A 13,292-nucleotide genomic window follows, 5' to 3' on the forward strand; every position below is an offset into this window, starting at 1 on the left:
TGAGGGGTGTTAGTTGAGTCATGGACAGCCTGTCAGACTTTGGGCTCTGCAAGGGTGGCTGTCCTTTTATCCAGGAGTGATGAGTCCTGGGAGCGACTCCTGTATAACTTTAACAGTCCTAAGAGCTGCTAACATTACTAGATGGGGACCCATCCAGCTGGGTTGGAGTACTTTCTTTTTAATCTTTTATGTATCATATCTCTTTTTTTATTGTTTTATTATTCATATGTCATACAAGGCTTGGGTCATTTCTCCCCCCTGCCCCCACCCCCTCCCTTACCACCCACTCCACCCCCTCTCTCTCCCCCCAACCCCCTCAATACCCAGCAGAAACTATTTTGCCCTTATTTCTAATTTTGTTGTAGAGAGAGTAAAAGCAATAATAGGAAGGAACAAGGGTTTTTGCTGATTGAAATAAGGACAGCTATACAGGGAGTTGACTCACATTAATTTCCTGTGCGTGTGTGTTACCTTCTAGGTTAATTCTTTTTTATCTAACCTTTTCTCTATGTCCTGGTCCCCTTTTCCTATTGGCTTCAGTTGCTTTTAAGGTATCTGCTTTAGTTTCTCTGCATTAAGGGCAACAAATGCTAGCTCATTTTTTAGGTGTCTTACCTATCCTCACCCCTCCCTTGTGTGCTCTCACTTTTATCATGTGCTCAAAGTCCAATCCCATTGTTGTGTTTGCCCTTGATCTAATGTCCACATATGAGGGAGAACATACGATTTTTGGTCTTTTGGGCCAGGATAACCTCCCTCAGATGATGTTCTCCAATTCATACATTTACCTGCGAATGATAATATTTTATTCTTTTTCATGGCTGCATAAAATTACATTGTGTATAAATACCACATTTTCTTAATCCATTCGTCAGTGGTGGGGCATCTTGGCTGTTTCCATAACTTAGCTATTGTGAATAGTGCCGCAATAAACATGCGTGTGCAGGTGCCTCTGGAGTAACCTGTGTCACAGTCTTTTGGGTATATCCCCAAGAGTGGTAATGCTGGATCAAATGGTAGATCAATATTTAGCTTCTTGAGTAGCCTCTAAATTTTTTTCCAGAGTGGTTGTACTAGTTTACATTCCCACCAACAGTGTAAGAGGGTTCCTTTTTCCCCACATCCTCGCCAACACCTGTTGTTTGTGGTGTTGCTAATGATGGCTATTCTAACGGGTGAGGTGGAATCTTAGTGTGGTTTTAATGTGCATTTCCTTTATTGCTAGAGATGGTGAGCATTTTTTCATGTGTTTTTTGCCCATTTGAATTTCTTCTTTTGAGAAAGTTCTGTTTAGTGCACTTGCCCATTTCTTTATTGGTTCATTCGTTTTGGGAGAATTTAGTTTTTTAAGTTCCCTATATATTCTGGTTATCAGTCCTTTGTGTGATGTATAGTTGGCAAATATTTTCTCCCACTCTGTGGGTGGTCTCTTCAGTTTAGAGACCATTTCTTTTGATGAACAGAAGCTTTTTAGCTTTATGCGGTCCCATTTATGTATGCTATCTCTTAGTTGCTGTGCTGCTGTGGTTTCGTTGAGAAAGTTCTTACCTGTACCTACGAACTCCAGAGTATTTCCTGCTCTATCCTGTATCAACTTTAGAGTTTGTAGTCTGATATTAAGATCCTTGATCCATTTTGAGTTAATATCGGTATACGGTGATATACATGGATCTACTTTCAGTTTTTTGCAGACTGCTGATCAGTTTTCCCAGTAGTTTTTGTTGAAAGGCTGTCTTTTCTCCATCATATATTTTTAGCTCCTTTGTCAAAGACAAGTTGGTTGTAGTTGTGTGGCTTCATATCTGGGTCCTCTATTCTGTTCCACTGGTCTTCATGTCTGTTTTTGTGCCAGTGCCATGCTGTTTTTATTGTTATTGCTTTGTAATATAGTTTGAAGTCAGGTATTGTGATACCTCCTGCATTGTTCTTTTGACTGAGTATTGCCTCGGCTATTCGTGGCCTCTTGTGTTTCCATATAAATTTAACAGTAGATTTTTCAATCTCTTTAATGAATGTCATTGGAGTTTTGAGGGAAATTGCATTAAACATGTAGATTACTTTGGGGAGTATCGACATTTTTACTATGTTGATTCTACCAATCCATAAGCATGGGAAATCTCTCCACTTTCTATAGTCTTCCTCAATCTCTTTCTTCAGAAGTTTATAGTTTTCCTTGTGGAGGTCATTCACATCTTTTGTTAGGTTTACACCTAGGTATTGGATTTTTTTTGAGGCTACTGTAAATGGAATTGTTTTCATACATTCTTTTTCAGTTTGCTCATTGTTAGTGTATAGAAATGCTAATGATTTTTCTATGTTGATTTTATATCCTGCTACGTTGCTGTAGCTATTGATGATGTCTAGAGGCTTCTGAGTAGAGTTTTTTGGGTCTTTAAGGTATAGGATCATGTCTTCTGCAAATAGGGATATTTTGACAGTTTCTTTACCTATTTGTATTCCTTTTATTCCTTCTTCTTGCCTAATTGCTCTGGCTAGGAATTCCAGTACTATGTTGAATAGGAATGGAGATAGTGGGCATCCTTGTCTGGTTCCTGATTTTAGAGGGAATGGTTTCAGTTTTCCTCCATTAAGTATAATGCTGGATGTAGGTTTGTCAAATACAGCTTTTATAATGTTGAGGTACTTTCCTTCTATTCTTAGTTTTCTTAGAACTTTTATCATGAAATTGTGTTGGATCTTATCAAAGTCTTTTTCTGCATCTACTGAGATGATCAAATGGTTTTTGTCTTTGCTTCTGTTAATGTGGTTTATTACGTTTATTGATTTTCATATGTTGAACCACCCCTGGGATGAAGCCTACTTGGTCATGGTGAATGATCTTTTTGATGTGTTGTTGAATTCAGTTTGTCATTATTTTGTTGAGGATTTTTGCGTCAATGTTCATTAAGGAGATTGACCTAAAGTTCTTTTTGGAGGTGTCTTTGCCTGGTTTTGGGATAAGTGTAATACTGGCTTCATAAAATGTGTTAGGCAGTTTTCCTTCCCTTTCTATTTCATGTAACAGTTTAAGGAGGGTTGGTTTCAGTTCTTCTTTAAAGGTCTGATAGAATTCAGCAGAGAATCCATCAGGTCCTGGACTTTTCTTTTTGGGGAGACTCTTGATTGCTGCTTCAATTTCATTTTCTGTTATAGATCTATTCAGGTGAGTAATTTCCTCTTGGTTCAGTTTTGGATGATCATATGTATCTAGAAATCTGTCCATTTCTTTAAGATTTTCAAATTTATTTGAATATAGATTCTCAAATTAGTCTCTGATGATTTCCTGGACTTCCATAGTGTTTGTTGTTATCTCCCCTTTTGCATTGTTGATTCTACTAATTTGGGTTTTTTCTCTCCTCATTTTAGTCAGGTTTGCCAGAGGTCTATCAATCTTGTCTTTTTTTCAAAGAAACAACTTTTTGTTCCATTAATTCTTTGTATGGTTTTTTTGCTTTCTATTTTGTTGATTTCAGCTCTTATTTTTATTATTTCTCTCCTTCTATTTGTTTTGGGATTTGCTTGTTCTTGTTTTTCTAGGAGTTTGAGATGTATCATCAGGTCATAGATTTGGGATCTTTCAGTCTTTTTAATATATGCACTTATGGCTATAAACTTTCTCTCAGGACTGCCTTTGTTGTGTCCCATAGGTTCTGGTAGGTTGTGTTTTCATTTTCATTGACTTCCAGGAACTTTTTAATTTCCTCTTTTATTTCATCAATGATCCATTATTCATTAAGTAATGAGTTAATTAGTTTCCAGCTGGTTGCATGTTTTTTGTCTTTACTTTTGTTGTTGAGTTCTACTTTTACTGCATTGTGGTCAGATAGTATGCACGGTATGATTTCTATTTTCTTATACTTGCTGAGGTTTGCTTTGTGCCCTAGGATATGACCTATTTTGGAGAAGGTTCCATGGGCTGCTGAGAAGAATGTATATTGTGTAGAAGTTGGATGAAATGTTCTGTAGACATCAAGTAGGCCCATTTGATCTATTGTGTATTTTAGATCTTGGATATCTTTATTGATTTTTTGTTTGGATGTCCTATCTATTGATGGTAATGGTATGTTAAAGTCTCCCACAACCACTGTGCTGAAGTTAATATATGCTTTTTGTTCTTTCAGGGTATGTTTGATGAAATTGGGTGCATTGACATTACATGTATATAGGTTGATGATTATTATTTCCTTTTGGTCTATTTCCCCTTTTATTATTATGGAATGTCCTTCTTTATCATGTTTGATCAATGTAGGTTTGAAGTCTGCTTTGTCAGAAATAAGTATTGCTACTACTGCCTGTTTTCAGGGGCCATTGGCTTGGTAAATCTTCTTCCAGCCTTTCATCCTAAGCCTATGCTTACTTCTTTCAGTGAGCTGGGTCTCCTGTATGCAACAAATTGTTCGATTTTCGTTTTTAATCCATTTCGTCATGTGGTGCCTTTTGACGGGTGAAGTCCGTTAACATTAATTGTTAGTACTGATAGATATGTGGTGATTCCTGTCATTTAGTTGTCTTAGTTGTTTGAAAGTTTGATTGTGTGTACCTAAGTTGAGGTTACTCTCTACTTTCTTGCTTTTTCTTTTCTTGTGGTTTGGTGCCGCCTGTCTTTTCATGGTTAAGTTGGGTTTCACTTTCTGTGTGTAGAATCCCTTGAAGAATCTTTTGCAGTGGTGGCTTTGTGGTCACATATTGTTTTAGTTTCTGCTTATCGTGGAAGACTTTTATTGCTCCATCTATTTTGAATGATAGTTTTCCTGGGTACAGATCCTCGGGTTGAAGTTATATTCATTCAGTTCCCAGAAGATCTCACCCCACACTCTTCTTGCTTTTAATGTTTCTGTTTAGAAGTCTGCTGTGATTTTGATGTGTTTACCTTTGTATGTTATTTGTTTTTTCTCTCTTACAGCCTTCAATATTCTTTCCCTAGTTTCTGAACTTGTTGTTTTAATGAAGATATGTTGTGGGGTAGTTCTATTTTGATCTGGTCTGTTTGTTGTCCTGGAAGCCTCTTGCATCTGTATGGAAATATCTTTCTCTAGATTTGGGAAATTTTCTGTTATTATTTTGTTGAATATATTATGCATTCCCTTTGCTTGCACCTTTTCTCCTTCTTCAATGCCCACGATTCTCATGTTTGGTCTTTTGATTGAGTCGGTGAGTTCTTGCATTTTCTTTTCACAGGTCTTGAGTTGTTTAATTAATAGTTCCTCAGTTTTTCCTTTAATTACCATTTCATCTTCAAGTTCTGAGATTCTGCCTTCTGTTTGTTCTATTCTGCTGGATTGGCCTTCCTTTTTGTTTTGCAGTTCTGTTTCATTCTTTTTTTTGAGGTTTTCCATATCCTGGATGGTTTCCTCTTTAATGTTGTCCATTTTTGTCCTGAGTTCATTTATCTGTTTATTAATCATGTTCTCTGTTTCACTTTGGTGTTTATACAGTGCTTCTATGGTTTCCTTTATGTCTTCTTTTGCTTTTTCAAATTCTCTGTTTTTGTTGTCTGGAATTTCTTGAGTGTCTCCTGTACATTGTGGTTGATGATATCCAGTATCATCTCTTTAAAATTCTCATTCAGTACATGTAGTATGTCTTCTTTTAAATAATTCTTGTGGGCATCATTGGGTTCTTTGGCATAGTTTGTCTTCATTTTCTTGGATTCTGGATCTGAATATCTGTTTTCTTCATTTCCCTCTGGTTCCTGTACTAATTTTTTGCCATGGGGAAACTGTTTTCCCTGTTTTTTCTGTCTTCCCATCATTGCCCTTGGTGTTGTTACTGTCCCTGTACTGTGTGCAATTAAGTATTTTCTAACTTGTAATAAGAACAATGGTAATATTTAGAATGGAAGGGTGAGAGGAGATGGAAAGCAAAGAAGTTAAAGAAAAAGGGAAAAACAAATAAACAGACAAGTAGGAAAAAACAATACAAAGAATCAAACAAAAAAGTTTCAAAGATATAAACAGGGAGTGTTAGTGTACTAATTGATAGTAAGCTGAACAGGCATTAAAGAGACAGAGAGAGGATTGAAAATAAAAAATAAAAAGAATAAAGACAAGAATAAAACTAAAAAATATGTAAATGAAAAAAATATATACATATAAATAAAATAAAACAAAATGAAAAATAGAAAATTAAAAAAAAAAACCTCCAAGTTCAAATACAATGAAGTTTCAGTCTTAATAATTTTGGTGTTCATCTCAGCCTCCAATCTTGGAGATGGTGCTTCAGATGTTGTTCTTTAGTTTTCTCACCAAAGGGGATGCATAAAGTAGAACAAAACTGCACACACACTCACAAAACCCCACAAAGTGTCCCAAGTTCAAATGCAATACAGTTTTAGTAAGTTTTTCAGCATGCAGGTGTAGTTAGGTTGTTTTCTCATCAAAGATAGGGAGAGAGGAAAAAAAAAAAGAGTCTGGAGACAGTTCTGTGACTGGTATCTGCAGCTGTGGACTTGCCTGCCCACTGCTGTCAGCCTGCTGTTGCTGGAGGCATTATTTATGCAGATCTCTGGGGTGAGCTTAATGCTCACCTGGCCCTGCAGGCTTTGTTTACTCAGAGTTCTCCTGTACGCAAGCCTCTGCTACAAGCTTTCCCATTTCCGGGGGAGGTGACACTGCAGCCACTTTCTCTGGCCTGCATGTTTAATTACAGCTCACATGGGAAGTGGGTCTTCCCCTCCTCTCCTGTGGAGTTTTCCTCCCACTGCACCCTTTATAAGCTTTTCCACTCCTGATTGCTGTGTGGTGCTGCTGCTGCTGCTGGCCGGAGTGTTTGTTTACAGCTCATGTGGGAGGTGGGTCTTCCCCCCTCTCCTGTGGAGTTTTCCCCCCTCCTCCACTATCACAATTCCCACTCCTGGTTGCTGGGCGCATGCTCCCCATCTCGCTGGAGCCTCTCTGGCCAGGCCCTACTTGCTTATTTACAGTTCTGGGAAGGTTTCCCCTCCCCCACTTTTCAGAGCTCAGGGCGCCCCACCCTCTTTGCCACATGTCTTTATTATTCTTATTGCTTATTACTGAGTTTCTCTTTTTTTCCCTGGGTGGAGGTTGGTCTGTCCAGGGGGCTATGCTGATCTGGCTCAGGGTTGTCTGTGGGAGTACTGCGTACCACTAAGCTCACCTTGTCCATGTCTTCCCAAGCTTTCTGGGCACAGGTGACTGGCAGCCCGGGGGCCATCCTGGTTTCTCCATTTAATGTGAAGTAGAGATTCCCTCTCTCTTTTTTTTTTTTAAACTGAGTAGAATTACCTTGGCAATAATATACTGTCAGTATATATGTTTAAGAAAACATACTTTTTAAAAATTTAAAAACACCACATATAAGTATTAAATGACATGTTTAGATCCAGTAAAAATAGTTATTTTGTCTCTATTTTAGTAGAAGACCCTGTTTAAAAGTGTGAGTTTGTGTCTGGAAAAGCTTTAATGCCAGATAGCCATGCATGCATAAGAACCATTTCTTTAATCCTCTTGGCCTTGGTTATTTTTGAGAGGTCTTGCACCAATGACTCCATTGGAACTTTGATGGCATTCCCCCCTTTGTCTCCAAACTGTTAGTCTCTGAACAGTCTCTTCTGAAGATCTGTCTTCCATCCAAGTACTAACCAGGTCTGACCCTGCTTAGCTTCCAAGATCAGATGAGATTGGGCATGTTCAGGGTGGTATGGCCGTAGACTGAAAATCTTTCTTGATTGGCTACTTTTTCCTGGATTCTGTTTGATTGGTTTTGGTCCCACTTTGGGAGGGAATAACAAGCAGATTAGGTGAGAGTCAGTACCGACTAGACCCTTTTGGCCAAATTCAAGCAACAAAGAGGCTTAGAAGAAATGGTTCTTTGGCAGTGGTCTTTTAGACAAGGACAATACAAAATAAAATCTAACTAAAGCAAATGTCTAAGTAGTTAGCTTGGTTGACACATAGTACTCATTAGAGTCATTTTTATGGACTTGATTATAAATGTCCCAGGAAGATCAGAATTGAAATGACAAAAACTTAAAAGAGCCATGGTTAAAATTTTGATGTACAATTTAGCAACTAACAGAACAGTACATCAGTACCACTAACTTTTTGTTACCATGTTTATCTAAATTTTGTATTGTAGAAGGCTTGATATACTTGAAAAACACAAATATATTTAATACACAGGAACCAGCAACAGCATCACAACTCTATAGAGGTTAATACACATATTAATTTAGTTGCTGCTCTTGAAGTAAAACTTTAGATTTTTTTTTATCAGTTGTAGGGGGAAAGAACAGTTTTAGTAAACCCAAACAGCCCAGTCACAATCTAGCCTAGGGTACAAACTATATTAGAATCATCCAAGACAACAGTTGTTTAACCATGAGGTCATCTAGAAATTTTTATATAACTGTTAGAAAATAAGAGGCATGGAATAGGCACAGAGACAGCTGAAACACTGGTACAGGGTTTATTATTTAGGCAGGAGCTCTGTGGAGGGGGACCCCAGCAAGACAGCAAGAGCCCATTGCCATACACAGGCTTGGGCTAGACATAGGGGGCTAGTGGAAAAATACCAGGAAGGTCGCTGTCTGCCCAACTGTCCCTAGCATATATCCAGAATGATAAAGGTAAGCCATCTGCAAGGGGGAGGGGTCTAGTCTTAACATGGCTGTCCTCATTGTTAACCCCAACATAAACCAACTCTTAAATGAACATGACTCAGTTACCTTAGTAGTTAAAACCCTGACAAAAATCACCAGAGAACACAGGTAAATATTTATGGGTAATAAATGTGGAGTTAGGAAACATTGTGGCCAAGATCCATGGCTCAGATGTTGATAAGGGATCACATCCCAGATTGTTGACATTAACAGATGGCTCATGACATACAGCAGGATCCCACTAACCTGTAGTCAATGGAGCCCCCTAAAATAACAGGCCCAATCTGATCATCACAGACCAAAATTTCCCTCTACCTTGCCATGTGGAAGGAGCAGGACTAACATCTCCACTCTGTTGTGTCTAATAAAAACTGGAGATCTTGACTTCCAGTGTAGTGCTCCTTTTGGAGTTTTTTATTTATTTATTTATTTTTATCCTATCTGGAGGCTGCACTTTGGCTTTACATAAGTAAATCTGTCTTAACCCTCATATCAGTGCAGCTGTACTCCCTGTGTTCAGCTGCCTCTTGTCCCTCTTTGTTTTAGTAAACTCTTGTTATCTTAACTAATTTATGCATTAACCTGTAGTATCAAAAATTTCTGAGTTATCTTGACAAAACAAAACCATTATAAGACAATTTTTTTGTTATCTAGACCAATATAATATTTTTAAGGTAGCCTTGTTGTTATGAGCTTAGAGAATTAAGTTTTAGTTCAACATCAGTACATTAATTTTGACCTTCTAAAACCTTTAATGTAACTGGATTTTAGTTAACTTAACCAGTTATATATCACCTATAAGCCGTATCATTTTATGACAATTTACTCTGTATCTTTGTGACAATTTATTTTGTATCCTCTGGGGAGCTGGTCTTTATCCTCATCTTTATCTAAAAGTATTCTTTTAACCCTTTATTTATTTTGAAAAAACCCCATATCCTTAATACCTTTTATATATTTTGTTACTTGTTGAAAATAACTCATAAAATCTTTAACTTAGAGCCTTACATTTGCATGAAAAAACAAGAAAGAAAGCAACCCTGAAATTATTTTTTGTATAAAAGTAATTTACAGAAGGCTCATTTGTTAATAGACCCATATATTATAAGAGAGAATTAAATCCCAGATTTTATTTATGACAGTATGAAACAGGCTAAGGTCATTTTAACTACCTAAATTCCAAGACTTTGTTGCAGACTGTAGCCTCTTTTTTCCTTCCAGGCTAAGCCAGAGTGTTAACCCCTAAGCGTCTGCATCCTAGTGAGAACTGACTGAAATAAGTTGAAAAACCTGTCTTTTTTTGTTGTTTTTGTTGTTTAAGGTAGCAGTAGAACAGAGCAATAACTTTTACATTTACTCTATAATAAGAATCGTCCTTAAGATGTTTAAATATTTAAACATAAATGCCTAAGCAGTTATAACAAAGATCTTTAAAACAAATATCCTGGTTTTTGTTACCTTGAGTATCATATTAACTTTATAGTAGCAATTTAAGAATCATTTTTAAGATGTTTACATATACACACAAAAAAGGTTTATAAATTAAGCATGCCAGAAAAAATGTCAACTTAAGCATGCATAAAATGAACTGGAATTCCCGGAGCAGATTAAATTTTGCCCATGCTTTAAACACATTTACACACACACACATACACACACACACACACACACACACACACACACACATTCACACTGAAGTTATAACAGTTTCCTTCCTCCCTCTGGGAGAAGTCCCTGACCTGTGGAACTCCTCTAGGAGTTTCCCTGGAGTGAATTAAGCTCTCCTTCCATTCAGTGGGATGGGAGCTGACTGAAGACCTGTGGAACTCCTCTCTGATGTTCCCGGGAGTGGATCAAGCTCCCCTTCTGTCCAGTGGGACGGGACCTGACTTAGGACTGATTTCCCGGTGTGGTGCTTACCTAGTCCGGACGAGACTGCCAGATGAGTAGGTCCACTTCTCCTTGGAGTCCAAGCTGAGTCAAGACTGTTCAGAGAGTTGGAGCACTGGGGCGAAGAAGGACCCAGAATACCATTGGGTGGTGCACCACCTCATTTGGTCCTGTGTCCCTCCCTACTCCAATGCAGCCCAGATGCCAGCTGGTGAAGAAAGGAGCCAGTCGATTGGAATCTTGTTGGGGCCTCCATATATTGTGGGAATATAGTCAAAAGGAGAAACCAAGTGACACTCAGAGGAGTGGAGAACTCAGATTTTAATTTTACACTAGCAGGCCCAGACGTGTACCTGTGTCTGAGCCCTGAACAAAGGATTCACAGGATATTTAAAAGGCAGTGCAGGGCATCAGGTTACAAGGAATGTGCTCTCCCATGAAGTAGAGCTAGTAGTGGGTTAGAGACCTAAGGTTTAGATAAGAACAGCAGGGGAGGCCTGCTTTGGAAAGTTTATTTATAAGTGGAGACAAAGGCAGGAATGGGTGCTTATCTCTGCATGGTTTCTTTCATCTCGGTCCTCAACTTTTGCATGGCTCTAATGGGCAACTCCTCACAGCTCTGTCTGAAGTTATAGCTTTTAATTGACAGTTTACCATGTTTTACAACCCTGTTTCAAGGCTATCTTCCTCTTCATTTTAATCCTTGCTTTCATTCTCCAAGGTATGTCAGGTTATAACAATTTGTGTCAAATGAAAATTTTATACTATGAGGTAGATGTTCAACAACCTTCATTGTGCCTACTATGTGTCAGCTGTTATACTAAGGACTGTAATTATGAATGGCCTATCTCTTGCATTACTGAGTTATGGTCTCGTAACTGAGGAGAATCAGTGCTATATATACTATGTTGTTCAAAATATGAGGGTATCAAAGTGACAAGAGTCAAGAGTCCCATGAATTTGAGGGCAGTTATACTTAAGAAACAAACTGTGTTTTAAGTGAAATCAGAAGGAATATGGCACTGGATTCCAGGAAGGTTAAAAAAAATCATTAGTAAATTCAGATGAAGAGTCAGAATGGTACATAACTATAGTGTATGGCTGGGATATTAAGGTCAGGTTTGAATTTAGAAAAAGAAGCAAAGCAAGGAAATAAAGAGATAAAATTGTGTCATATTGACAAATGTGCACACATTTTATTTTAGCAGTGAGTCAAATAGTTTCACTTCAAGTAAAACAAAAGTTACCTTCTTAAAGTAGGAAATAGTGTTTGTTAATTGCAATAGATAATGTTTTGGGTGACTTACTATATTCCACTTTTTGCAGATACACTGCAAAATAAATGCAAAGGAATATTTTCATTAGAATTTAAACACTAATGGATAAAATAGGTATCATGCACAAAATTAAAGGAAATTTTAACCAGAAGAATTATTGCAAAATCACAGTTTCATTGGAAAACTAAGGCCATCATCAAATAGTTCTAATACTGAGTTTAGGAGCACGGGGGCCATCTAGGAACAACTGTTTTCATATCATTTGGCTCTATAGGGCCAATATTGGAGAAAGGAATGGAATTTTGAGATAATGATGTATTTATTTTTTAAAGTACATGGATAAATTAAAGTAAATAAGCCAGACAAGAATGAGGATGGATCTATTGTCAGGAGAACAATGTGGTACAACTCAGACCTAAAAAATGGTATGCACAGAAAGTTCATTTTCTAAAACAGAACTGAAAAGCCAGGCCACAGAGTTAGAAGGGAAAATTACAGAAAAATGACAGAGAGTCTGAAAAGGGTTATGATCACGAAAAGTGAGAATTTGGAAATTGTAAGTATTTTGGTGTCTTGGTATCATAATTTCCATGGAAGTGAGATAAAATGGTATTTGTAATTCATTGAAAAGTGAATGAAACCTTGAGGAGTTGAAACAAAAACATACAAAATTATTTTGAGGAGCTTAGCCATGGAAGTCTAAAAGATTGGTAAGTTACTGGTAGCTTGTGTTAGGAGAAATAAACTTTATGTTTCAAATCAAAAATGCTTTATTATGTGTGTAGAATAATAACATGTAGACTAAGAATGGGCAGAAGTGTGTGTATTTGTGTGTCTGTGTACAATTGCATAGCAAGACGTAGAAAAATTCCACCTCACTCACTTTCATTATTTTAATATCTATCTGGAACAACTATGAGATTGCTTTATGTTTCTGAATCTTGATTTTCTTAAATGTCCTTCTTAAATGTTGGATGTTTGAAAGTATCTGTGACTTCTAAGTCTTTTCTTCATCCTTGAGTTTGGCCAGTGGAGGTAAGAACCAGGAAAACTGGAACATTAATAAGAAAAAACAGAGGAGAACAAATCTTCTGTTTGAACCAAAGAAATCAAATTAGTCTTCCTTCATCTGAAAACAAAGTTTAAGAAATTTTGACAGAATATAAGCAATTTTCCTTTCCAGAGAAGTTCCAGAGTTCTTTTACCATGATGCTTTTTTTTTTTTTTCTAGAATTTCAGGGTGCAGTAACTGACAAGAAAGGCTTAACAAGGACCAGGACCCTAAGAATAGGTCAAACAAAGCCATTATCTTTTGAAACGGACTCAGCAAAGGAGAGTACTTTTAGAAGATTCCATAACGAGCCTCTGAGAACTACGAGGAACAGCAGGAATAGCTGAGGGCCAGACCTGCTGTAAGGAAGAGAATAACAGCTTGGAGATTTTGCATGAAGCCACACCACATGTCTTTATTCAGAGCTACAACATGGAAAACTGAAACCTGTGAT

Source organism: Castor canadensis, chromosome 10 (genome assembly GCF_047511655.1).
Source record: "Castor canadensis chromosome 10, mCasCan1.hap1v2, whole genome shotgun sequence".
NCBI classification, from domain to species: domain Eukaryota; kingdom Metazoa; phylum Chordata; class Mammalia; order Rodentia; family Castoridae; genus Castor; species Castor canadensis.